The 23,702-nt window shown below is 38.8% G+C and overlaps 1 protein-coding gene and 1 long non-coding RNA gene across 10 annotated transcripts in view; one reads left to right on the top strand and one right to left on the bottom strand.

Annotated features, from left to right (window-relative positions):
• Positions 1-23,702, bottom strand: part of PALM2AKAP2 (PALM2 and AKAP2 fusion) — a 454,391-nt gene that overhangs the window by 429,357 nt on the left and 1,332 nt on the right. The window lies entirely within an intron of this gene.
• LOC123593650 lies at positions 433-23,547 on the top strand. Of its 2 annotated transcripts, XR_006710428.1 has the most exons (3): positions 433-571; positions 5,891-6,039; positions 23,084-23,547. It is a non-coding gene; the product is annotated as an uncharacterized LOC123593650 (long non-coding RNA). The 2 variants fall into 2 exon arrangements; XR_006710427.1 differs by lacking the exon at positions 5,891-6,039.

Here is a 23,702-nt window from a genome sequence, read left to right as displayed (position 1 = left end):
TTCCATTCAACAAACTCAAAGTGTTCATATTCCACTGGAGAAAAAAGACAAGTAGGGGTGCCTGAGTGTCTCAGTCAGTTGAGCATCTGACTCTTGATTTCAGCTCAGGTCATGATCCCAATGTTGTGGGATCGAGCCCCATGTTGGGCTCCATGCTCAAGATTAAGATTCTCTCTCTCTCACTCTGCCCCCCTCCCCTGCTCATGTACTCTCTTTATCTCTCTTAAAAAAAATCTCTAATATATATATATAATATATATTATGTTAATATATTATATATTATATTTACTTAATAATTAATTAAATAATTAATTTATTTCTTAATTTTTAATAATTTATTAATAATCCATTAAATAATACATTTATTTATATATTTATGAATATATATAAATATATTTATATTATATATATAAAAACAAGTAGATAGACAAATGCACTGTTTTTGTTAGTTCTTTAACAAACATTTGTTGGGAGAAGAAGGTATACAAAAAGAAGTGCTAACCACCAAACTAGAACATTTACTGTTAGTGGTTTGAAATGTAACGAACATTCATGTAACTACACTGAAAAGGTAAGCTTTCCATTCTTCTTATACTTATCTTTTCTTCTGTTTTCATTATTGTTTAAACCTAGGGTCCTTCACCTGGGATAGAACTCAGGGGATCCATAAACTTGCACAGGAAAAAAAAATTATATATGTATTTTCACTAAATTTCTCTAACTGAAATTTAGCATTTCTTTCAATTATGAATGTAGGTAACAAACCACAGTCGGATTAGCAGTTTCTGTGACTTTGTCACCAATAGAAATCACAGGTATTTTCACGTTATATTCCAGTTGTTATAGATATGTTGAAATTACTATTACATTCATCATAACTTGAATCATAACAAATTATTTCTTTGATTTGCTCTTAGGCTTAGTATCTAATGCATGAATAAAAAGTACGTGTCTTATATACCACAGATTTGTTTTTCAAAATATTTTTTTTAATTTTTTTTAATGTTTATTTATTTTTGAGACAGAGAGAGACAGAGCATGAACAGGGAAGGGGCAGAGAGAGAGGGAGACACAGAATGCGAAGCAGGCTCCAAGCTCTGAGCTGTCAGCACAGTGCCCGACGCGGGGCTTGAACTCACGAACCGTGAGACCATGACCTGAGCCGAAGTGGGACGCTTAACCGACTGAGCCACCCAGGTGCCCCTGTTTTTCAAAATATTTTAATGACTGTATTTCAATATACTTCATAGGATCTTTTAGGGAATCCAGAGGCTTCACCAAACTGCCAAAGAGATCCATAGCACACAAGAAAGTTTAAGGACTCATGATCTATTCCCTGAGTTCCTCCTCTGAGACAATGTCCAAAGCCAAGGGCTGAGCTTTGAGACTTAGTTTCACTGATCCATCCACTTGCTGTGGGACAGTGTTTCTAGCCATGTGTTGGCAGCAGGTGAGACAGCATATGCCTGTGTTCTCCCGCGCGGCTGTCCTGCTTGAGTCACCCTGGAGAGAAAGTGGACGTATCCTCAATGAGTCTGAGCCTCTGTGCATGTGTGCCTGGACTTCATTAATAGAGAAGGGAGTAATTTTACCGATGTGATCTCTACCTTTGCTAATGACATAAAATAATAGTTTAAACTCAAAAAAAAAAAAAACAAAGAAGGGAGTTTAAACATAATCTTCCGTTTGGATGAAAATCAAACCATACACATCCCAGACAGGAGGAAAGAGACTCACAGGACCAGGTGTAGCCAGAAGCACCTGGGAATCTTGGTGGACCATAAGGCAAATGTGAGTCATCAATGAAAACTAGTTAGTTCCGAGAGCAAACATGAAATATAAAATAACCATAGCATGTAAGAATTGGAAGGAAAAAAAAACTCTCTTCCTGCATGAATCTAGAGAGATAGGATTATTATTCCATCTTACAGAGGAACGATTCAGAATGACCCAGGTGACTTTACCAAGTCACACAGATAGTAAATGAAGCATCCTCTCAAACCTAATGACACTAAGATTGTATCCACAGTATAGTATTGCCACTTCCAGTAACGATATTCTTAGAACAAAGTGCATCTCATTGCCTAAGACCAAAGAAACACTCTAACAATCAACCAAAGGAGTTTCTTTACCCTTTGTGGGGTACATTTTTTTTAACATAGGTCCAGTTGTGATGGAGAACACTCACCTCTGAACTCACACACCTGGAGACTAGGCTAAGCCAGATAACGTTTGAATTTTAGAGTTCTGTGCTTTGGGGTTTCTCCACATCTCTCAGTGGGGTATGAAAAAGTCCAAATATAATTAGTTTGGATCATACCCAAGTGGCACCTGAAGCCCAGAAGTTCAATTGCTTTTCAAAGATTATACAATAAGTCAGAGTTTCCAAAAGCCAAACTCAGTGACAGGGAACATGGGTTCCTTTCCCAAGAGGTAAGTGGTAATTAACTTCTGCCTGGTGAAGGACAAGGTCTATATCCATGAAACATAAGAGAGCAGGTAATCTGGCTGGTTAAGGAACCTGACCCAACCTCTTCATGTAGCTTCTTGTTCTATACCCCATTCCCATCCCCATACCATTAGTCTCTTAATGTAGTACTTTGCCCTTCTCTTTCCTGGAACAGCGGTCTCCCTCTACTCTGGTACTTTTCTGGAAAATGAAAGTGGTTTCACTTAAGCTAGTGCTTTGCACAGCAAGCCCTTCACAGACACAGTTTGGCGATATGTAATCTGGAATACTCACAGAGAGAAGCACCAGAGAGAGCTGATGTGGTTTCAGGCACAGAACGCCCTCTTTCAGTAACACAGACCCAGCACTTGGAGAGCTTTTTGGTGCATGGAGATTTCTAAACTGATGCTCCAGAAGTGAAGAGGGACTTCTGTAATCAGAGTTCCCAGGGCAGTTCTAAACCCGAAACTCAAATCTGCCTTTGCCATATTGCATTTCTCAGAGCTCTCACTTCAGAAAGCTGTACACATTGAATCTTACACTTAGATAAAATATTTCAAAGCAAACATGTTATTACTCATTGAAAAAAAAAAGTATTGATTCCCAGCCACCTATGACTTAGCATCGGTTACACTTATCAAACCAAACCATCGGCAGTAATTAAATTTTGGCTTGCCTCTAGCCAGAACAAAAAGCCACTATAACATTTGGGCCAACAATGATTTCCTCTTCCTAGAACTTTAATTTCCTCTGTCTATACCCTGTCACTGCTGGACACCAGCAAGGCCCATAGATGATCTCTCCTAGATAAGTATGTGCCCTGAGATATGGCGTCTATTTGAAAATCTTAATGATTATAAATGAAACCCAGTGTTATCAGCTTCCAGTACCAAGTGCTTTGCTTCTCTTAGATTGAGTGCAAAGCATGGTAAACAATGGAAAAGGTCACTGAAACAGATAATTTTTCATCCACTCTGAAATGAAATGTGGGCCCCGTTCATCTCAGAGGTTTTTAGGGGAATGAACATTAAGGGTGCAACACTGGACAGATGTTATTTGAGGAACTACTGAAATGTAAGGAACAGGAGCTAAGAAAGTAGTCAGAATCTTTTAAATGTTTAGTGCCTATTAAATGCCTCTTGCTAATGCTGTATTGTATAAAAGTGATGCACATGGTCGTTCTGTCCTCCACTTCCACTCACTGGCATTGCAAAGAAATCCCTATGAAATCTTCTTGTGTATTCATCATGGCAACAGACAGCATCCATGAGAGAAATCTCTCTCAAGCCTCAGAGCTAGGAAACACTGCTTGCTCCTTAAAAAATACGTTGTTTCTTTCATTTGGGTGTTTTGAATCTTGTAACCAATTGTTGTTCCCTCTTCGTTTTGGGCACCAACAAGCATACAGCCAAATTTGCAGCCCGCCTCTCACAACTGAACAGAGCAATGTGACATACATTTGCTGTGGACTAATCTTGCTCAGCTTTATTCTGTATTCCCAAAATTCATCTACCTTTTGTCTCGATTTATCACCCATTTCTTTTTATCCAATTGTATTATTAAAATAACAAACAAACAATAAGGAAATAATATTTATTAAAATAAGCCATCTCAAAGCCTTTTTAGGATGAAACAGTTTTTCTACTAGGTTTTTCTGTTAATGTTATTAGTGTTCATAATTACTTGCTATAGTTAGAGGGCTTCAGAAAGTAGCAAATATCTCTATGAACCCTGCAGCAACATAATTTCACTTAAGAACTAAAGGATCCAGAAATCTCTAAGTTGGGTCCTGTGAAGCATAGAGTAGGTGGTTGGCCAATAAATTTACTTGTTCCCTCATCCACTAGGAACTAGCTCATCATTCTCTCCCAAATCTATCTCAGTTGCTTCCTTTCCTTAAGAATATACATGTATTCAAGTCTTTCTTATGTACAAAAGAATCTTCCCTTGATCCTACATAACCTTCTAGCTATTGCCCAATGTCATTACTTTCCAACTCAAATTTCTGCAAGACTTTTTTTTTTAAGTTTTATTTATTCAAGCAATCTCCACATCCAACATGGAGCTCGAACTCATGACCCAGATATTGAGAGTAGCACATTCTTCTGACTGAGCCAGCCAGGCATCCCTCTATAAAACTTCTGTGGCCCTCACTTGCCCTGTCATTCACTCAACACATGGGAATCTCACTTCTACCCCATCACTCCTGTGAAACATCTTTGTCAATGATAACCAATGGATAACTGGTACCCAATTCTAGCATCACTTCTCAGCATTTATCTTACTTAATTTTACTTGATACATACATTCATCTGACTTACTTACTTACTTAATAATACTGAAGCACTTGACATTGTGAACCATTTTCTCTTTCTTGAGGCACTTTACTCCCTTAGATTCTGAGACACCACCCTCTCTTTGACATCTTTCCATCTCTGCTTCTGTATCTCCCTAACTTTGCTCATTCCTTTGCCTTTGCCTATACTTAAAATGTTGGTGCCCCTTCAGGATTTATCTAGGGCCCTTTTCTCTTCTCTCATCCATATCCCTGACTTCAACTATGTGTTGTCCAAATCCATATCACTTCTGATTTAAACCCTGATTGCATGGCCAAGTTCCTGCCAGTTATTCCCTTGAATCTATTTGAAAAGTCTTAATGATTATAAATAAAATCTAAAAGTGCCTCAAATCTTAATGACTACAATAAAACACCACAGGAGTCTCAAACTCAGCATGCACACAACTAGACTCATCATCTTTCATCTAAATCTGTTCTTCCCTCCTGTATTTCTTACCTTAATGAAGATACGGACATCCATCCAATTATCATTTCCTCATCCTGAAGTAGTTTTCTCATTAGCTACATTCCAAAATTACAGTGGACAAACAATAATTTCTCTCAATTACCTCCTCTGTTTTCTTTTTTTTAAGTTTATTTATTTATTTTTAGAGAGAGCACACAAGCAGAGGAAAAGCGGAAGGACAGAATGAGAGAGAGAGAGAGAGAGAGAGAGAGAGAGAGAATCTTAAGCATACTCTACACCCAGCACAGAGCCTAATCTCACAACTGTGAGATCATGACCTGAGCCAAAAGCAAGAGCCCAGTGTTTAACTGACTGAGCCCCCCAGGCACCCCACCTTCTTTGTTTTCTTGGCACACTGTTCACAGAACATATGTCTTGAAATAAATAGAGGCAAAGCTGCCTGATTTTCTGACCAGTACAGTTGATCACACAAGATGGTGGTGGGTGGGCTCTCTCAACCTTCTTTTGGGGATGTGAGGCTACTCCCTTACCTGAGGCAAAGCATGGATAGGACACTAACTTCTGTCCTCTTCCCAATTCCGTTGACTCTATAATTAGTGGAAATTCCTTCCAGAGCATGACACTAGATCATTTGCCTCAATTTGGAGGATTGAACATTTTTTTTTTGTCTTTTTAGTATCTTCTGGATATTTTAGTAAGAAATTTTGCATGGCAAACTGCCTTACAACCTTGATGACTTGATGTGGGAGTCCTTCATCATCATTCCAAAAATTTCTATAAGCATGGTAAATATGAAGAACATCACCTTAGGGAGACAAGACACAGGTAAGAATGGAAAAGTACAACTGGAGAAGAGGCATGCAAACTATCAACTTGTGTCCAGGTAAGACTGAAAAGGAAGAAGCACTGACTAAGCAAAGTGATGGCAAAATATTCCCATCAAAGAGGTGTGAAAACCTTTGTTCTTATATTTTAGAATTAGAACAATGATTGGAATGTGAAAGTTGAACTATCCTTGGGATGACTGAGATGTTAACAGTAAACAACTCCATGACTCTAATTATAGATGGAATTCAGCTAACAAAATGATGAGATATGTAGTAAAAAGGAGAGATTAAAAAACAATGGCAAACACATAAGTCAATAATGGCCAAGCAAAGTATGGGAACTCTTCACTTATTTCAAGCTTTTGCCATGATTAGATAATTAGATGAGCCTTGAGCCTATCAATACATAGTCACCAAAATTGGTAATTAATTTGATGATGACTATTACAAAGATAGACACACATTTTTCAAAAGAAAGTTGAAGTATCTGGGTGTCTTTTTTTTCTCTTGGTGTCTTTTACATACAATAAGCCTGAGATGTTTAGAAAGATTACAAATAAAATATAAAGGACTTAAAAGCACATTGGGCTTACATTCATCCACTAAATTTAAACATGTTAATTCTTCTTTTTTGGGTAAAATATAGTTGATTTTTAGGATGCAGGGATTCCTCTAGGAATTCATGAAATTTTTCCTTTATACATATTTTCGTAAGTAATTCTTTAAAATATATGATTAAAACAAAGAAGCAAGTCAGGCCCAAAGCCTACAGGAAGAAGGAGGTTGTCTATATGGAAAGATTTTCCCATAAGATATCCCCTCAATCTACTGAAATATGTTCTCACCAATTGTCTATATAAAGAAATTTGTTAAATACATTAAACTTCCTACTAAAACCCTAGGAGAGCCACATGTTAGAAATAAGGGCACCCTAAGCCTAAAGAGAACACTGGACTAAGACTCTCTATTAAAACATAAAATCAGAGGCACCTGGGTGGCTCAGTCAGTTGAACATCTAACTTTTCATTTCTGTTCAGGTCATGATCTCATGGTTCATCAAATCGAGCCCCACACTGGGCTCTGTGCTGATAGGGCAGAGCCTGCTTGGGATTCTCTCTCTCCTTCTCTCTGCCTCTCCCCTGCTCTGTCTGTCTCTCTCTCTCTCTCTCTCACTCAAAATAAACATTTTTTAAAAATAAAAAATAAATTAAAGAAAACAAGATCCCACGAAATTAAGGGAGTACACCAGTAATTTAATTACCTGGTAGTAAAACATTATTTATAAGAGTATAACTGAATCCAGAATCTCTACAATATATTATCTTTAATGCACATTATATAATTTAAAATTCCTAGACAGATGAAGAAGGAAAATGCGACCCATAGTCAAAAGAGAAAAACAGTTCACTGAAATAGACCCACAGAAGACTCAGATATTGGAGTTAGCACATAAAGACTTTAAAATAACTGTGGTATGTCCAAAAAACCTACAAGAAAATATGGATATAACAGGTGAAAAGATAAGAAAATTCATAGAGCTAAGAAAGAATCAAAAAGAAATCCTGGAACTGAACACTAAAATATCTGAAATAAAAAATTTATTGGATGAGATTAATAGCAGACTCCACAATGCAGAAGCAAAAAACCATTGACTGTAAAGATGGGTCAAGAGAAATTAAAATAAAAGCATGATAAAAATAAAAAGATTTAGAAAAAAATGAGTATGCCTCAGTGACATATGGGACAATATCAAGTACTCTAATATATGAATATTTGGGATCCCACAAGGAAAGGATAAAGAATGGGGTGAAAAAAGTTTATACATTGAGAGTCCAAAACCCTGTAGGACTATGCATATAAACTTTTGAACAAGATAAATAATGTAGTACTGGAAAATAATAACCTAAGTATAAAATAAATGCCCATGAATCCCTGTGGATACATATACATATATATATGAATTACTAAATAAATAAATGGTTGAGAAAAAATAAGTGTCCATACAGAATAATTCCAAATAAATTACCCTGATAGTCCCCTCTCAAGGAGGTGAAGTTTAACTCCTCATCCCTGAAAAAGGGGGAAAAGTAACGTTACAAAGAAGAAACTTGGCAAACACGACCTTGGTCAGGTGATCAAGGTTAACAGCATCAGTGATAAGTCATGTTGAATAGGTGCACCCCTGTAATGATGTGATGAGACTGGCACCCCATCTTTGTGGTCTCCCTCCAAATAGCCATAACCCTGCTGTACTATGAGAAAGGCATCAGACAAACCCAAATTGAGGGAAAGTCTATAAAATACTTGACCAGCACTCCTCAAAACTGTCAAGTTAATTTTAAAAAGGTCAAGAAACTGTGACAGATCAGGGGAAGCTAAGGAAGCATGACTGTACTGTGGTATTCTAGATGAGATCCTGGCACAGAAAAAAGGAAATCAGGGAACAACTACTGAAATCTTTATCATGTGTGGGGTTTAGATAATATACCAATGTTGGTTTCTTAGTTGTGACAAATGAACACTAGTAATGTAACATGTAAACAACGTAAGAAACAAGGTAAGGAGCGTATATGAACTCTGAATTGTCTTTGCAACTTTTCTATAAATCTAAAACTATTTTACAATAAAAAATGTATTTAAATTTAAAAAGCAAAAACATGAGCAAAGCCTCAATGACTTGTGGGATAGTACCAAGCACTCTACTATGTAAAGAACTGGAGTTTCAAAAGGAAAGGATAGAGAATGGAATGGGAAAAGCATTTGAAAAAATATATGCTGAGAATCCTGAAGAACCCCAAGCAGGAAATATTACAAGACAACTACATCTCGGGACATTACAGTCAAACTGCTAAAGACCAAAGAAAATGAGAAAATCCTAAAAGCAACCAAAGGAAAAAGGCATATTACATATAGGGGAGCAACATAAAAATTATGACTTACTTAGAAATATTGAAGGTGAAAGACAACAGAATGACATCTTTAAAGTACTAAAAGGAAAAAAAAAAAAACCTGTCAGCCTAGAATTCTATATTCAGGAAAAATATTCTTCAAAACTGAAGAATGTCTCAGATAAAAACCAGGAGAATTTGTCCCCATCATAAACATGTTACATAAAAACAAGTGGAAAGAATTTCTACAAGCTGAAGGAAAATGATACTAGATGTTAGCTTGTGAGTCAAAAAAGAAAGTATAGAGAAATTAGAAAATAATTTCAAACTAAATGTTAATGAAAATGTAACAGGCACCTGGCTGGCTCAGTCAGTGGAGCATACAACTCTTGATCTGGGGGGTCATGAATTTAAGCCCCACGTCAGGCGTAGAAATTCCTTAAAATAAAAAAAAAATTTTTAAAGAAAATACAACAAATCAAAATATGTTACAAGCAGCTAAAGTACTTAGATGCAAATTTATAACTTGAAATATTCATATTAGAAAAGGAGTTCTAAAAAGATCTAAGTTTTCCTTTGAAGATGCTAGAAAAATAACAAAATAAACCCCAAGTCCATAGAATACAAGAAATAAAAAAGGAAAGGAATGGAAATCAATGAAATGGAAAGTAAACTATAGAGAATGCATTAAACCAAAAGTTGATACTTTGAAAAGATGAGCAAAATTGCCACATCTCTATTAAAACTCATGAAGAAAAAGGAGAGAAAACAGGAATAGCAAATATCAGGAATGATATCAGGGACATCACTATAGATTCCTGGACATATTAAAAAGATAATAAGAGAATATGAAAGATTTTATCGACGTATCAACGTATATAACAACTTAGTTGATATGAACAAATTCCTTGGAAGTACAACTTACTGAAAATAACACACACACACACAAAATTTTAGATCTGTGTTCTTATATCCATTAAAGAAATGGAATTTGTAATCAAACACCTTCCAATGAAGAAAAAAATCAGCCTAGTAACTTTCACTGGTAAGTTCTACCAAGTATTTAAGAAAGAAATAATACTACTTCTATCTGTACTCATCCAGAAAATATGGTAAGAAAACAGTCTTCCCTACTAGTTTTATGATGTCAGCATAACACTGATACCAAAACCTGACAAGGGCACCACAAGAAAGAAAATTACAGGCAATACATTTCATGAACATAGATGCAAAATCCTCCACAAAATATTAGCAAAGGGAATCCACGTGATTACTCATTAGACCTAGGAAAAAAGTATCTGACAAATGTAACAGCTGTTCATTTAAAAAAAAAAAAAAAAAAACACTGTCAGCACACCAGGAGAAGAAAGGAACATTCTGAGTTTGATAAAGATTATCTATTAAAATCCTGTAATTGTCTTAATGGTGGAAAGACCAAATCTTTTACCCTCCCCAAATGCAGACCTATTTATAAGCTCATCACCCACATCTAGGTGAGTTTTCTTCATCAACTGCAAGCCTAAGCCTCCACTCCATTACTAGGCAGACTTTAGGCCATAATATTACCTCTGATCTCTGGTTTGTGCTTTTCCACCCTACATATCTCTTGTTCTATGAATCAAAACAGCAGTAACTAAAGCTTTGAGAGTATCAAGATAGGCTCCCAGCTGTCAATGCACACATGGAACCTGCATCTTAGTACCACCTAGAAAATAAACATGTAAGGATGTGGTTAGACATGATGACAGATGGGCATGCATACTGGATGTGGAACACAGTCCCTATTAGCTTCCAGGGTGATGTTGCAAAGGTGGCGGTATAGGAGACCCCAGCCTCTGTCCCCCAACAAAGATCATCAATTATTAGACAGCTATCCATGATGATGATGCTGAAAAAGAAAACCAAAGCTGGAGACAGCTATCCATGAACAAAAATAGCTCTGAGAGAGATCAGAAGTCTACTTAAGAAACCTCAGTAACATAGTAAAACAAAAATAACCACACAAACAGGGAAGGAAGAACAGCTTCATTTTACCTGGAGCATCCTGTCCCCCAGGATGGCACTGCTCGTTGCCAAGAGGGAACTCTCCAGCTAGAAAGAGTGCCCTTCGCTGAGAAAGAGCAAACTGAACAACTAACTTCCCCAGCCTTTCGGGACACTACATGCAGGATCCACTTGGGTTTCACCTCATCTAGAAACAGGCAAAGCTGAGAGGTATAGAGACAGCTAGGAACTAGGGAAAAAAACAGGAGCTACCAATATTAGCCACGCTGTGGGATGATCACATTCCCAGGGACCCGCTCTGCAGACGAACCCAGCAGCTTTCTCTACTGAAGAAACTGATAGCCACCAAGGATCCCGTGCAGATTTCACCAGCTTTTGCCCCCTAGGTTTGTGTTCACAGCTGCCTAAGTCCCTTCCCGCCCTCTCCCACCCTTCTTCCCCCACCCTCCCCACTCCTCCACTACCATCAGAGCCTAGGGTCTGCACCAGCAGTCAGCCCTGGTTTTTGTGGCTATAGAGTGCAAGATGCCAGCCCACACCCCAAGAATGACCAATTTCCTGAGGCAGGCAAATTTGGGGAGTGGGTGACAAGGGCCAAAGCTTTTCTATCAACCTGGGGATTTTGGTCTTAGGAATCCTTTTAAAATTCCCAAGGTAAGGATGAAGGGGAGGAAAGCTGAAAGTACCAAAATAAGACACAGATATATAAGAAGAGTGGCATTTTAGAAGGAGGTCTTGAAAAGTAGAGTTTCATACACACATTCACACACACACACACACACACACACACACACACACACACACACTCCTCATATTTGTTTCTCCAGGACATGACACTCCTACTCTTCTTGCACTAAAGTCACATGCACACCACCATGATATAATGAAATGTTTCTAATTGCAAGACCTGGAGAGTGGAACTAACAGGAAGGTACATTGTGTGGCTGACACAGGCTTTTGGGGGGGGGGGAGGACAGACATACTGAGAGCCCTCAAGAACTGCGCTTTAATTCCTGAAAATGTAACTAGATTTAAAGAGCCATCATTTTATTAAGCAACCAAGAATCCACAACAGAACCTTGTTCTGTACAGTTTAGTTCTCAAATATGTATTGTCTTTATAATATTTAGTTCCCATAACAAGGAGTTTGGGAGCTATTTTACACCTCACATAAATGAAAACACAACTTAATAATATGTTTGAATTATCCTTTATGAAGTAGGTCACTCTTCCCTGGCTTCCAAGAGTAAAGATGCTTAAGTTTGTCAATCTCATTCACACAACATAATACTGGGGCACCTGGGTGGATCAGTCAGTTAAGCATCCAACTCTTGATTTCAGCTCAGGTGTTGATCTCAGGGTTGTGAGTTTAAGCCCCACATTGGACTCCATGCCTAGTGTGGAGCCTACTGAAAGGAGAAGAGAAGAGAAGAGAAGAGAAGAGAAGAGAAGAGAAGAGAAGAGAAGAGAAGAGAAGAGAAGAGAAAGGAAAAGAGAAAAGAAAAGAAAAGAAAAGAAAAGAAAAGAAAAGAAAAGAAGGAAGAAGGAAGGAAGGGAGAAAGGAGGAGGAAGGAAGGAAGGAAGAAAGGAAGGAAGGAAGGAAAAGAAAGAAAGGGAAAGAAACAAACAAACAAACAAACAAAGAAACAAAGAAAGAAAAAATCTAACACTACAAGCTATTTGGTCCTAACATATCATGTTCAAACTCACATGAGTATCAGATTTATAGAATCATTCCTTGACATTTATATCAAGATATTACTGATTTGCAGACTCTTGAGACCACAGATAATTAGATTCACTAGCTATTTTTTTAAATATTAAGGAACTGACTAAAGAAAAATATTTTTGGATTTTAAATTATGTATGACCACAAAAATTTTCAAATTCATATTTTAAAAGATAAGACTACATTTATCTGCCTTATAAACACTTTTTGACAACCTCTGATCCTGTCCTGATTTTCCAAAAATATAAAGATTTTATCTACTCACATGGAACTGCCAAGTTATGCCAACTAAAATGAAAAGTCTGGTTTTGCTCTGTAGATTGGCCTGTTTCACACACAGGTTGCTGAACTCCAGTTCTGTTTTGAAGGAGGACGTGTAAAAGAATGAGGCCCTCACTTCTGGCATTATGTTCAGCCCTACACTGTATCTTTGCACTGTGAAGCTGTTACTCAAAGTGGGGTCTATAGACCACCAGCAGCAGCATCCTCTCCCGGGAAGCTTGCTGGGAACACAGACTCTCCAATCCCATCCCACGTTTACAGAATCAGGATCTGCCTTTTAACACTATTTCCAGGTGATAGCTATGCACTTCACAGCGTGAATCTCTGAGGAAATGAGACCTTGTTGCTGGTGTCGTTAACTTTAAATGCTGGGCACTTCCCTCTTGGAAGATAAGAAGTTAAGGAAAGCATTGGAAGGAGGGAGAACTCCTGATTGTTTCTAGATCAGCTTTACTGTTTCTCTAAATGGCTAATCTGTACAGTCTGGCAGATCTTAATGCCTTTCAAAAGTTAGAGGGCTTTGGTAGTATTTCGACAAAGATGGCTAAAACAAACCAAATACTGTGTCTAAAAAAAGCCTAGCAGTGACCTGTAACTCTTTAAGTGTTTGTGTTTGTCTGTTCTGTTTGCTTTTTTCCTTTGTTTTGTCCGACCTTATTAGTGATCCCACTTTGCAAAGTCATCTGGAAAACTGAGTCTCTGATTCCTCAAGGGGGCAGCCAATCACCACGATACTGATGGTAACATGCATGGTCGTGGAGGTAGCATTAGCCATAGGTTCATCATTGCAAACAAAAACATGACTGTCAATTATTCAAACTAGTTTTAACATTGGAGTTGGCGTGGCAAGTGTTTTAGAAAGTGATTTAAGAAGTTGTTAAGATGGGGGCGCCTGGGTGGCTCAGTCGGTTGAGCGTCTTGACTTCTGCTCCAGTCAAGATCAAGATCTCATGGTTCAGTTCATGAGCTCAAGCCCCACATCAGGTGCACTGCTGTCAGCCAATCAGCACAGAGCCTGTTTCAGATCCTCTGTACCCCTCTCTCTGTGCCCCTCCCCTGCTTGCACTCTCTCTCTCTCTCTCTCTCAAAAAATAAATAAAACATTTTTTAAAAAGTTGTAAGATGACTAGTCCAGACATTAAAAACAAAGTGCTTATGTGCTAAATTAATTTCAGGGGCTAAGAATTAGGCTTGAATTTTGACCTCATATAGAATGCCTGAGCTCTTAGATTCATTTAGGCTCCTGTCCCCTTGCTATGTGCTTCAGACAGTATCCCATCAAAACTTCCGCCAGCATAACACTTAGCACACTTTATTATATAATAACTTGGCCAATTATGTTTGTTCCTCATTAGACTATGGACTCCATGAAGGCAGGCACTGTCGTATTTCTTTTTGTATCACAGGTACCTAGAACAGTGTACCAGTGCACATAGTAGGTACTTAATAATTATGAGTGAAGTGAATGAATAAATGAACATAATTGACAGAGATATGGAAACACTTAAAGTAGGACAAGCAGTCTAAATAACTCACTAGGTATAAAATACTATATAAAATGGAGTAAAATATCTTTAAAGCCCATCTATTCAGAACTTGTAACACACCTTTTGATTAGACCATATTTTATGCTTTTGTGCTATCTGTGAAGAAGATTAAACAAGATGGGATAGATTTTATTGATTTGACAGCAATTTAGGAAGGATTCTTTTAGATGCTATTGATAAGTTAAATCACCACTTATATTTAAACAGTAGGTCAAATACAACGAAGTTCTATTCACAAAAACAGAATTTTTGCTAGTAAAGTTCCTTCCTATTAGGAGAAGAAATAAAATTTCATTTCCTTAAATAAAATTCTAATTGAGCCACCTCATCACTGAGATTGGTGCTCCCTCTGAGGAGTCAAATTTGGGCAATTTTTATTCTAAGTTACAAGAAAAATGACATTTTCAATGGGAAGCAGACTGACACTTCGGTAGCCTGTGGCAATGGAGATTCTCCTTCTTGAATAAACTCATAACAATTATCAAACAGCTTCTTCTAATTTTGGAGCCTTGAGCTTCAATGACCAGAATGTGTAAACAAACACAAAGTTGCCAAGTTCCATCCTGGAAACCTGAAGTGTATTTTTTCTTAAACTTCAAATACTTCTATCCTTTGCACACTCTGTGAGTTGGGATCCCAGCCGGAAGTAGATGGCATGCTTACACTGGAGAATTAGAGGAGCTTAACAAAGGGACTGCTTTACAAAGGCATGGGCAGAGTTATGGGAAACCAACAGGGATGGCGAAACACCAGGGGCTAACCAAGTGGGGAGACCAGTCATAGCCTCACCTACTCCTGAAGGGGCAAGGGGAGGGAGAGGTCACCAGAACCAGGAGGGAACTAGAAGTAGAGTGTAGGAGTGGGCTGCAGGCAGGAGCTGTGGCCTTCAGATGAGGAAAGCAGACAATGCCAACTCCCTGCCCTGTAGGAAGGGGGACCATAGAGTAAGTCCACTGATGTCACTCTTCTTCTGCCCTGGGCTCTTCTGCTGGTGCTTTGCACTGACCCAACCCAAAGGGCGAGAAAGCCTCACTGCTGTAGTCCACACAGGTCAGCCTCAAAGGACGTTAAGCAGGGGAGGAAGGTACAGAATGGATTTGAAGGGTGAGACAGAGAATACCCACTGTGCACACCTCCTCCAAAATTCTTCTGCTCTGAAGCATTTATAACATCATTTGCAAACTTATTCTGCCATATACATTGCTAACAATCGATTGGGAAAAAAAAAGATCTATAATAATAAATTTTCCAGGAACAATGACATTTGCTAGTTCCTCGTATTTTCATGGCAATGTAAGATTCACCGATTCTTTCACTTGGAGACATGGTAAAGGCAGGTTTTCTCTATATCTCCCTGAAACCTGCCAAAAATGAATGAAAAGAATGAAAAACCGGGGGGGGGGGGTATTTATTGACCATGAAAGTAGCAGAATTAAGATTCCCAAATCACAGACTATAAGAATTATCTGCCAAAAAGAGTAAAAATTTTATTAAAGCAGTGGACAGCGCAAAAAGGTGAATTTATACCTCTAGAGATGTCAATTGGCTTTCAAAAATAGCTAAGTAAAGAGAGAGCCCACAGAGGCCCAACACTGGAATGGCGACGAGTGGTACCACCAAGTCACAAGAGACATGGGAAACAGCTGTGTGGAGGGGCTGGGTCCATAGCAGACAGTGCAAAAAGGAAGTGTCACTGATGGAGGTACTACTGTGTGAACTGTCTATTATCAGTGAAAGTCTGACATTTAAAAACTTAATATAGAGGGGCGCCTGGGTGGCTCAATCAACTGAGCGTCCAACTCTTGATTTCAGCTGAGGTCATGATCTCACGGTTCATGGGTTCGAGCCCCAAGTCCGGCTCTGTGCTGATAACGGATTGGGATTCTCTCTCCCTCTCTCTCTCTCTGCCCCTCTCCCGCTCACTCTGTCTCTCAAAATAAACTTTTTGAAAAATTAAAAACTTAATATAGAGGACTAGTCTGGACACATAGAGGGTTGTCATAGTCTACCACAGTCTAGCCATAGTCTGGAGGTAAGAGATGTAGTGAAACAAGAAGGAAAGTTAACAATTACCTTTGTAGATGACTTGACCTTTTCCCTCTGTTCGCAGATGCTCAACAGAGTCAACCACATAGTGACAAATAAGCACCAAATATCTGTCTGCTCCCCCCACTTCAACATACACACGTGCACACACACACACACACACACACACACACACACACACACACACAGTGTGTGATCTATCTCAGTGACCTGCTTACATACTACAAGGCACTTCTAGAGCAAAAGACACGGTACAGTTTTAAGAAACATTTATGGGACAAAATATCTCATCTAAAGTCACTGTCTTCCCCAAACACTGTCTCCCACTTATTCTTGGGCAAATAGAAGGCTTGGATAAATTACCTCCATTCAGAAATGAGTAATAAATGCTGTCAACATGCATAGACCCTTTATGTTTGATTATTATTTTTTAAAAAGAGAGGAAAGATTTACAAGCAAAAGGCAGGTAAGCGTATTCAGAAAAATAACACAAGAAATAAATAAAATTTTCAGATCAATCCTCCATGCACTCAAAGAAATTAAAGAACAACAACTCTTTTAAAAATGTGCAAAATGAGACTCATAAATATGGAGAACAAACTGAGGGGGGCTGGAGGGGTTGTGGGAGGGGGGATGGGCTAAATGGGTAAGGGGCATTAAGGAATCTACTCCTGAAATCGTTTCACTATATGCTAACTAATTTGGATGTAAATTTTAAAAAATAAAAAATAAAATTAAAAATAAATAAAAATAAAAATAAATTTAAAAAAAAGAAAAAATGTGCAAAATGAGTGGCGCCTGAGTGGCTCAGTTGGTTAAGCACTGGATGTCAGCTCAGGTCATGATCTCAGGGTCTGTGGGTTCAAGCCCCACATCAGGCTCTGTGCTGACAGCTCAGAGCCTGGAACCTTGTTCAGATTCTGTGTCTCCCTCTCTCTCTGCCCCTTCTCAGCTCACGCTCTGTCTCTCTCTCTCTCTCTCAAAAATAAATAGACATTAAAATTTTTTTTAATAAAAAAACTTAAAAAAATAAAGTGAAATAAAATGTGCCAAATGAGCTGGAGGAGTCAGAAAACAAATAGAAGATGACAATAAAACCATTACAGAAATGAAATCTACATAAAATAAGTAAGAACTAAACAAATATTGCTAAAAAAAAAAAGTCAGTTGCCTAGAGGATAGACTTTAAAGTGTAACGAAAACTTACAGGAAAAAATGTAAGCAATTGAAGATAGTTACGGAGGGTACTAATTAATAGATGTACCTATAGTAGATAAAGAGGACAAGGAGGCTGTTTATTTGAAAGCCATGAAGAAAATGTCTTTACAAAAAATAAAGGAAAATATAAGTCTTCAGATCCAAGGGATGTACATATTTTCCAGGAGAAACTGACAGTGACTTGCAGTAAGAAATATCACAGCAAAGTTATTAAAGTTTCATGTTCAAATATAATTCTATCAGCACCAATGCAAAAAAAAAAAAAAAAAAAAATTGCCAGAGTGGGAGGAGAGAGAGGAGGTAAGCCAGGTACAAAGAGGAAATAATCAGGCTAGCCTCACACTTTTCCAGAGCAACAGTCCATGCCAGAACACAATGGAACAATGCCTTATAGAATTATGAGGGAGGAAAATACATGAATCTATAATTTTACAAACATCCAATTTGTTTGTTCATAGAAGCAACAGAAGGGCATTCAGAATATAACACCCCTGGGCCCTGTTTGAAAACAGTACCTTACTATTAAACACTAAGTCAACACAAAATGCTCAGGAAAGAGGATGCCTATGAGGAAGGGGCTGGTGGGGATCTTGACTTTATCCTGATCGCAGACTAACACTAAGCCCATAAAGCATGGTGCTGCCTCAGGACCTTTGCTCTTCCTTATGCATGACTCATCTCCTCACTTTGTTGAAGTCTCTGTTCAAACTCTCTCACTCAGAGAAACCTGTCTCCTGACTACTCTATCAAAAATAACCTTCCCTTGGGGTGCCTGGGTGGCTCAGTCGGTTGAGCGGATGACTTCGCCTCAGGTCATGATCTCACGGTCCGTGAGTTCGAGCCCTGCGTCGGGCTCTGTGTGACAGCTCAGAGCCTGGAGCCTGCTTCAGATTCTGTGTCTCCCTCTCTCTCTGACCCTCCCCCGTTCATGCTCTGTCTCTCTCTGTCTCAAAAATAAAATAAACGTTAAAAAAAATTTTTTTTAATAAAAACAAAAAAAAAAATAACCTTCCCTCATCACCCTCTAGACCCCTAATGTGTTTTATTTTTAGTCTTGAAATTAACGTATATACACATTGTGTCTCTTTCATGAAATAGAAGCTCTGTGAGGGGAGGCTCTTTCTCAGTTTTGTTCGCTGCTGTATTCTCAACGCTTAGAACAGCACCTGCGGTGGGGCACTTGGGTGGTTCTGTCAGTTCAGCATCCCACTTCAGCTCAGGTCATGATCTCGCAGTCTGTGAGTTCAAGCCCCGCATCAGGCTCTGTGCTGACAGCTTAGAGCCTGGAGCCTGCTTCAGATTCTGTGCCTCCCTCTCTCTCTGCCCTCCCCTACTTGCGCTCTGTCTCTCCCTCTCTCTCAAAAATAAATAATCATTAAAAAAATGTTTAAAAGAACAGTACCTAGTGCAATCAAGTGCATTCAGTTGACTGAATGAACTGGGAGGATTGTGTTTACAATTCAAAATTGCAAATGTTAAAACTTTGAAAATGTAAAACTAACAGTATGACTGCAACAAATGGTAAAAGGAGGGCTGAGTGGTAGAGTCTCGTTTCCTCAGTGGTAAGGAATCAGTCAATAAAGTCAAAATTGGACAAACTCCACAAAAACCCCTCGATCGCTTTTTAAAGTTAATTAGGTATTTTAAGTTTTGCCTTTGCAAATAAGTTTCATTCTCTTCTGGATTCAAGCTTGCTGTTTGTATTTCATGGCTCCCTATCGCTGTCTGAAAAAAATGACCAGTAGCCCAGAGGCCCTCAGTCCAGGAAGGGCAAAAGCACAGACTGACCACTGATAGAGTGGTCACATAAAGTTAGAGGCACCAAGTATAAGTGTATTACTCAGATATAAATCTATAACGTGGCTAGGGTTGTCAAGGATTGAGGAAACAGGGACTCAAATATTCCTTGTGGCAATGTACTCTGACAATATATAGAAAAAATCATAAAATGCATACTCACTTATTAAGCGATTCCATTTCTGGAAAGTAGTATATGGATTCACTTGCAGGATGTACAAAGATGTTCATTGCAACATTGCATATAATAGCAAAAAAAAATGGCAACAAACCTAAATCTTCATCAAAGGGGACTGATGAACTATATTCCAAAAGTAACTGCTAAGCAGCTAATAAAAGCATATGTGATAGATGTGTATATATCGATATATAAAAGTATGCACAATATATGAAGAGGAAAAAGCAAGCTACAGAATAACAAATGTGGTAGGATTTAATTTATTTAAAAGGAAGTATTTAAACTTCTATAAGTATGTGTTTCCAACTCTGTTTTGTTGCATGGAAAATAGGAAGGATACCTCCAAACTGTTCATGGCAATGCTCTAGGGACTAAGACTTGGGGGAAAGAGTAGGGAAAGGGATAGGTTTATTTCATAAACTGAACCCCAAGCCATTTGAATTGTTGTAAAAAGCATACATTACTTTCGTCACAAAAATTAATTTTTAAAGGCCTTACACATTCTCAAACATAGTTATTCAATGCCTACAGCGTGCCGAACACATAAAATGGCACACTTTGTGTAACAGGACAGACAGAGCCAAGGAAAATGGTTCAAGGTCATATGGCACCCATAGTCACATTGAAACTAAACAGAAAGTTCCTTGAAGACAGGATCAGGACACCATTTATCCTCAGGACCTATCGCAGTGCTTGGCACATATAAAATATTCAATATGTTTGCTGCATAAGGGTGAACGCACGAATGAAGGCATATGATAAGAACCAGAAGTCAGCTGTGACTCAGTACCCCTTCCATGCTTATCCCCTCATGAGCCTAGATTTGTTTCTGTGAAAAAGCAAACTTTAGCTTAGATGCTTCGTGATCTCTTCTGGATGCTTGAAACTTGTCCTGTGGCTAAGTGTCTGTGAAAGCAGGCCCCTGACAGGCAATGGGAAATGTCATTTTTCTGAGTCCCATCAAGTCAGAGCCCCAGTGCTGGCAGAGATGGCGACAATTGAAAGAGTTCCCGTGCTATGTCCTCTGTGCCTTTCAGCTCTCATACTGTTTTGGAGACTGTGTTCTAGAGAAGCGTCCAGCAAAACCTATAGGTATGGTATCAAATTAGTAACCGCATATACTGAAGTTTGTTCCCACATACACATTGTTCTCACACTCAACCCAACAAGGAGGGCAGCCAAGTACAGTCAGGACCGTCTTTGCTTGTTACGCATGTTTTCTCCTATTTCAACTAAGATGCTCTTGTTTTTTGAAAACCAGTAAGGCTCGTGAATAAATTATCATATTCTTATTTTCACTCCATTTCATTTAAAATTAGTGACCTCGAGGGGCGCCTGGGTGGCTCAGCTGATTAAGCGTCCGACTTTGGCTCAGGTCATGACCTCACATGAGTTCAAGCCCCGCGTTGGGCTCTGTGCTGACAGCTCAGAGCCTGGAGCCTGCTTCGGATTCTGTGTCTTCCTCTCTCTCTGACCCTCCCCAGCTCATGTCTGTCTCTCTCAAAAATGAATAAACATTAAAAAATTAAAAATAATAATAAAATTGGTGACCTCGGCTTATTCAAAACTATCAGGTGCTGGCACACCACAAGCTGGCTGGTTTTTAAAACTGATAATCCCCCTTCTCCTGTTGCAAATGTTTGCAGTATTCTGATGCTTGCGTATGACACATTTTCTATGTCATCCATTTTGCATACCTTCAGAAGGAAAGGCAATTTTAGCTTTTTGTACTTTGAAGCTTTGAAGATACAAAACACAAATAATTACCATCACACCCATTCGTAAAGCTCCTTGTGGCACCCCGTTGCACTTAGCAGCATCTCTAAACCATCTTTTCCTCACTGCCAAAACTCCAGCCATACTCCCCTTCTTTCAGTTCTTCTAACCTGCCAAGGATCTCTGCTGCCCCAGGGCCTTAGCATGTGCCATTTTCTCAGCCCAGAGTGCTTCCTCCCTCTACTCCTCACCAAGCCAACTCCTACTCATCCTTCAGATCTCACATTAGATATCAGCTCCTCAGAGGGGCTTTGTTGACCTCCTAATCTAGCCTATATTCCCTTCCTGTTATTTCCTCTGCATCATTTCCCTCATGGCATTTATTGCACTTTGTATTTGTATATTCATTTGTATATTCATTTGTATATTCATTCATTCATACAAATGATTCATTTGTATTTGTATATTCATTTACCGCTTTAACATCTATCTTTTCATTAAACTATGAACTTCAGATGATGAGAATCATGCCTGCTCTGTTGACCAGTGCTAATCTCAACAAGTATTTGTTAGTTAGATGAAAAAATTAAAGAAGGAAGAGAATTTTATCCCCCCCTTTCAATTCTTTTCCATAAACATAAGTTGAAAATGATAAGGAAGGAGAATGGAGTTATATCTTAGATGAGATTTTTGAGAGGGTTTAGATAGAGGGGAAGAACAGGATTTGAGAAATTTGGTTACACCCAAGACAGGAAAAGGTAGTATTCTGAAAGAAGAAAAAAAGAGTTAAAAAGTGAATTATATTAATGAAGCAATGTAAGTGGGAGAGTGAACAGATTAGACAGCTGGAAAGGCAGGAGGTTAACTGGAAGGTGAGGAGGACCTTGAAATGTCACAGGGGGACAGGAAAGCCAGGGCCAGGCTGATCAGGAGAGAAGGGGGCTGGCTGGGACACCAATCTGAACCCTGCAGAAGGACAGGGAAGAGCATGATACGGAAAGCCTGTGTCCACCAGGAATTCCACGCGGGAGGTAGGCACACCTGGAACAAAAACTTAGCTGGAGGATGGAGAGAAGATGAGGGAAAGGTCTGGGGAAGGAAGCTTACAAATCCTGTGTGCTGTTCCTCAGTTACTGAATGCTCAAGTTGTAAGTCTGGAAGGTATGTTATACATTAGAGTATTCATGTGAGATGGTAAAGATGAGAACTACTGTCCTGGCAAACAGCCAGGGTACCCTTTAACCTTCCACCGTGGGACCACTAGACCTACATTCATCCTCTTATAAAGGGCAGTTTCCATGTCTAAAAAAAAAAAAAAAAAAATGGCATTGGGCAATAAGAACAGAACATGCCAGAAGCCAAGTCGTCCAGCTTCTGCTCTGTGTACTCAAGCCTGCTATGTCTCCTGGTTGCTTCTGAACATCTACAATGGTATCTTGAGAATTGTGTTACTCTCAGTTGCCCTTGGGGCATTAAGTTTCTTTATAAATTGTCTGGGGGAAAATAAAACACCTTGGCACCAACCTGAGACCCCACAAAATGTCAACGAGGACTCCTGGAGACCACAATAATAATAATAGATAATAGATAATATTTATAGATAATAGATGATATTTATTGAGCTTTCTTTGTTCCAGGCTCGAAGACCATCAATATGTACCAATTTGTTTGATCTTCACAAAAATCTCATGAAATAGTTATCATTCCTGTTTCCAGAAACGAGGCCCAGAGAGACTGACGTCATTCAGCAAAATGCACAAGGACTCAAGCCCAGAAAACCGATTCCAGAGACTTGATCATTAACTCCTTATATTCATATATACCTTACAATCTACAGAGCCCTCTAGAAGATACAGAAATATTATCTGATCCTCTCAACAATGCTTAGAAGTAAGTCAGGAACATCTTTGTCTCCACAGTACACATAGGGAAACTGAGGCTCGGAGATATTAAATTACTGGTACAGAAAATCAGTAACACTAGTGCCAGCCAAGTCAGGGGCTGAAATCTACAACTCCTCACTCCTAAAATGCTGCACCACCTCTGACTTCTGCTTTAGCAGCCTTGTTGGTGAGGATTAAATTACATTTACACAATCAGATATGCAGAGGGATGACAGCTGCATCTACGGTTTATTGGGTTTGGCATGAAGATCCCAATACCTGAAAACTGGTCGTTATCTCTAGGCTGAAATATGATTTCATACAGCCCCAATGTCAGGAAGTATCCGTGGGAAGAGAACAGGAGGCGGAGAAG

Source organism: Leopardus geoffroyi, chromosome D4, assembly GCF_018350155.1.
Source record: "Leopardus geoffroyi isolate Oge1 chromosome D4, O.geoffroyi_Oge1_pat1.0, whole genome shotgun sequence".
In the NCBI taxonomy this organism is placed as follows: Eukaryota; Metazoa; Chordata; class Mammalia; order Carnivora; family Felidae; genus Leopardus; species Leopardus geoffroyi.
The sequence above is the reverse complement of the archived record's forward strand: the minus strand, read 5'-3'. Positions and strand labels throughout refer to the sequence as shown.